A 5,074-nucleotide genomic window follows, 5' to 3' on the forward strand; every position below is an offset into this window, starting at 1 on the left:
TTAGAAGAGAAATACAAAAAAAGGAATTTTTTTAGTAGTAAGTAAAAGTATTATAAATACTTCTATTTCATTTATTTCGAAATCAATAAAGAATTTAAAAAAAAATTAGAAAACCAAAATTGTTCACTTTTATTAAAATTTAAAATATTCCTAGGTAAAGTTGGGTCACCCTGAATAAACAAAACTTTTTAGGCTCAATTTTAGACAGATTTATTTTTTTGATTTATTGATTCCCAAAGCTATATTTTTTGCAACACATGTTTTCAGACAATGTGGAGACTTGGTATTTCTTTTCTTTATGCCTCCTGAGGTTCTACCAACAGCAACTTTTTTTTTAGTTCCACATCGACGACGTGCTACTGAAGTCGGCTGAACTGTAATCCGTTTACCACGACGACGACATTTGTTTTTGGACAAGTTTTTAGCTGGGATACCTTTCCACTTAAAAGCAGTGAATAAACCATTAAGTAAAGTAGTTTTTGAACCTACGTATTTTTTTATATTTTCCAAATATGTATTAATAGCAGGAACAAAGTTCTCTGGATCTTCTTCTAAATATTTTAGCATTGTATCACAATGTTCTAGATACCTCTTTTTTATGTCTTCAATACTAATTGGTCCATTGTTAAGGTGTTTTGGAGTATTCACATTACCAATTTCCACAGCTTGCATGATTCGTGTATTATTTTCTGGCTCTGCCTGTATATTTTCTTCTTCTGTATCATCGGTGGTGATTAACAGTGATTTAAATATATTTTTGTTGGCAGTTTTTCCCGAAGCTACTTCATATAATATGTATTTCATGGCATTGGACAAGGTGTTAAATGCTATAAGAAAATTATACTGCTGTAATACTAACCCCTGGTGTTTACAGTGTTTCATATTAAATCCTACTGGACAGGTGCATTTACAAGCTTGCATATCAACTAAATAAATTGTATTTTCTGAACTTTCACTTGGGACAGAAAATTCGAGCGTTTCCATGTTGATGCACGTAATTTTCATTTTACTATTCGAAGATATAGGTAAGTATTTAGTAGCAACAACTTTAGATGTTCTTTCATAAATTAGGTCTAGAATACGTTGCTTATACTAGTTTTCGAAACCAACTACGATGTAGTCCACCAGTTGTACTAGATTAAACGCTTTTGCTCTTTCCAGAGGTATATCCTTTAACAAACGAAACATTACCTCGGTGTAGTTATTAGTATCACTACCTCTCAGTGGTAAGTTTAATCTGTAAAAGATACACCATATTTGTTCTTGATTAAGATATATTTCGCTTACATACTTTTATAAAACCCTCATGGTTACAATCTTTAAAGAACTTTTCTTTGCTTGTCTCAAGTTCATTAAGTGTTTTTGCATTCAAAATGTTCTTGAAAAGTTTATAATACTTTTAAGCATCGTCTCGCCGAACGCCATTTTTAGTCGTAAGTATCCAGCGCCATATCGCCTTAAGAACATGGAATGTACACAGCAATAATATCGCATGAGGCCAGTTAGTTTGTAAAATATTACGTTCGCCTAGATCATTATCTGTTAAAATTACCGTTGGTTGAATCTTTTGGGGCATAATGTCTATTAAGTCTTTGACAGCTACATCAAATAAATCTGATTTTTGGCAACTGCTTAGTATACAACCAACAGGTAATCCTCCTGCCGCGGTCTGTGTCACAAAGAAATATACTTTATGGTCATAAACGTCACAGTTACCGGAAGCATCTACAAATATGACTTCGTTAGCTTGTTTTAGTTTTAGTGCGCGCTGCATCAATGAAGTACACATAGCAACAGCATAATCTTCATGCAATCGAGATATTTTGTAAAGCACATTATTGCTTTCTTTATATTTCGCTAAAGTTTCTTCTAATTTTTCTAACATGGGACGTCCAGTTCTGTCACCGAAGTCTTCCTTAAATTTCTTCTTCCACAAATTTGTGACGTCATTTTTAGTTGGCATAAAGAACCTAAAAATATAAGAATATAAAATATATTCATAAGAGCCGCTTTATGAAACGATCGTTATGCCTAAGCCGAGGGTTAAGTCCTGTCTAAATTGTCACTTTAATATGGACATTGGATATATTTGACAAAAATTAACCCTTGGGTTAATAGGAAAAACCTTTCATTGATAAACCGGCCCTGAATATGAAATATACTGTTACCTATCGTATAAAATGTCCTCATACTTATCTCCATATTCTTCCATTTTTTCCGCGCAAAAAGTGTGATAGGCTGAAGCCGCAGAGTGTCTTCGATTAAAAAGTTCTAGTAAATGATTCCTGGCTTCATCGCCTAGTGGTCATTCCCTTAAAGCTGACACAGTATTTGTTAGGTGATTATGCACATCTTGAAATTTTATCATGCAAGGCCATTCTACTGTAAACGGATTTTTTTTCTTTGACTTAGATTCCTCAAATATTTTCTTTATAACGATATTTATTTTTGCTTTACAATCTGAATTCTTTGACTTTCGTTTACGTTTATTATTTTGAGTTTCAAGTTCTGAGTTGGTTGCAGGTCTTTTTATTGATGTGTTAAAATGACATCTATATATTTTTTTAAATATATTTCGAGGACCATTAGTAGGTACCTTAAAAGTTTTCTCAATAGTCCATGTTTCTTTTGTCACAGTTTGTAGATCAGCCATCCATTTCTGTAACGAAATCAATTTGACGTTAGTAGACGAAATTATGGAGAGAATGTATTTTTTCGCGTCGATTTGTAGTAATTTCATATAACATTATACCTAAGCGAGTAACTGAGTCACCGTCCATGGATTGTAATGTAATTACAAAGGTAATTTGTAAATCCATGGACGATGGTATAAGTAATAAGATATTAGGCTTCCTCCTGGATCCCTCCCTGCTACAAGCCAAATTTTCCTACATGGATTACGTTAATTTATTCTTTATAAATTAACGTTATTTAGCGCCATCTCTTGTTGGCGCTCCACGAGTACCATCGCGAGCAACTACTAGTCCCTATACAACGTAAGACGTTTTGAGCCGTATTTGAAAACGGAGGATGCCAAACACATTTAGTGCTGTCAAACGTTATTTGCGATGAGAAAAGTGAGTCTATTTTATTTTGTTTATTTATTTTAAATATCATTCTTTTATAAATAATATTAAGTGGAACAACAACAGACAATATTGTGAGGGAAAGGGATACGCCAGGATTATAGTCTTTCAGTTATAATAAAATAAGTATTTTTTTTTAAACCGGACGCCCACTATATTAATAAATTTTTTAATGCTACCCGATATTCCACGTATTTTGATGTATCATTTGCCTACTTTTATTCAGCTATTTTTTTAAGTAAATTTCGTCCTCTTCCGCTCATCCACATATCGACCGTGTCAATTTTCATAAAATTTTTGCTTAAAAAAACAGTTTTTTTATAAACCCATACACTCCTTGAGAAGTATAATAATATGATATATTATGTATCACTACAAAACAGAGCTAATTTTATAAAGCAATAAAATAAATAGTATTCACGAAGGTCAATGACCCGTAAAGTAAACAAAAATCTATAAACATGTGACATCAAAGATGCCAAAATTGTATCCTGTTTTCCTTGGATCCCATACCTAATTTATAGTCCTAATTATATTATCCTTTTTGTTTATTAAGCTTTATAATTATTATCTAATTGATCTTCTTAATTACGCCAGTTACGAAAATTCCCAAGTTAGTTATATTTACCTAGAATTTTACTTACTTCGACATCTTCTTTTGACCTAAATTTGGTCATAATACATTGAATACCTTCCTCAATTATTGCGTTATACTCATAGTTTTTTGGTAGATCACCTAAATCACGCATTTTTTATTTTATGTCTACTATCTACTTTCGGAAAACACGTGTTACTTGTTCACAGCCTTGAATTTGAACGCCAAATAAATGATTAAAAATTAAAAGACAAATTACAACACAAAAGATAAATAACAGATGTGTCGTCATTATATGTCAGGTATTTAGCTAACGATGCTCGGGCGCAGCCGAAATATCTCGAGTCCATAACCCGTCGGGTATTTACGAATATGCGGCCGGGGTCTAGTTTAGTTTAAGGTCGTTTGAACGATAGAGTCACAGAGCGTGATCAAACGGGTCGCGGGTCGTTGCAAAGATTCGGTCATTTTGACCGAATCATTCACGAACGACACATCCCTAATAGATATAAGGATCTGATATTAAGTATTTTGGTATCATACAAGAGCGAGGTGGGGTACAATCTGTCTTTTTTATAGATTATTTTGATAATATAATTTTGAACAGTTTTTAAGGATTCAAGAGCATTATTGTAGAGTCCACCCCAGGTCACTATACCATAGCATATCAGAGATTCCACAAATGATTGGTACAACATTATTAAAGTTTTTTTATCCAATATATTTCTAATAAGGAAAAATTTATGAATTAAGCTTTTGAGTTTAGATGTTATGTTTTGAATGCGTGGTGTCCATTATAATTTTTTGTCTATTATTATACCTAGATGTTTAGTGTTTTCTCTATTTCTTTTATAATAAAGTTTTGTTGTTCATCAATAACTATTTCCTTAATTTGGCCGATTTGCATCTGTTAGAGAAAAGGCGACATAAACAGTTTTTAAGATATTTAGGGACAATTTATACTTGTTTAACCACATCTTTACCTTCCTCATGCCATTTATGAGTTTCGTTCTCACAAGAGTCCAAGTAACATCCCTAACTACAAGAACTATGTCACCCGGGTAAGATAGTGCCATGCCACCTATATGCAAGGATAAAAGGGAGTTTATATATAAAATAAAGAGTAAGGGTCCCAGCACTGTGCCTTGGGGCACTCCAATTTGCACAGTGCTAGGGTCACTCAGGGAATCTCTAATTTTTACCATTTGCTTTCTGTCTTGTAGATAGTTGTTAAAGAGCCCCAACACTACACCCCTAATTCCATATCTTTCAAGAACATGAAGTAACTTAGAATGGGGTACTGTGTCAAAGGCCTTTGCTAGATTACATTCTTTTAAGCATTTTTCAAAAATTTTTCCAAATGTATTTATTAATCTTATTGGTCTATAGTTAG

At 32.9% G+C, this 5,074-nt stretch overlaps 1 long non-coding RNA gene across 1 annotated transcript; it reads right to left on the reverse strand.

Annotated features, from left to right (window-relative positions):
* Positions 1–211: 211 nt before the first annotated feature.
* LOC126736549 (uncharacterized) lies at positions 212–3,871 on the reverse strand. The gene is made up of 3 exons (XR_007660694.1): positions 3,731–3,871; positions 2,169–2,659; positions 212–1,970 (listed from the first exon to the last, which is right to left on the reverse strand). It is a non-coding gene; the product is annotated as an uncharacterized LOC126736549 (long non-coding RNA).
* Between the last annotated feature and the right edge of the window lie 1,203 nt (positions 3,872–5,074).

This window comes from Anthonomus grandis, chromosome 5 (genome assembly GCF_022605725.1).
Source record: "Anthonomus grandis grandis chromosome 5, icAntGran1.3, whole genome shotgun sequence".
Classification (NCBI taxonomy): Eukaryota; Metazoa; Arthropoda; class Insecta; order Coleoptera; family Curculionidae; genus Anthonomus; species Anthonomus grandis.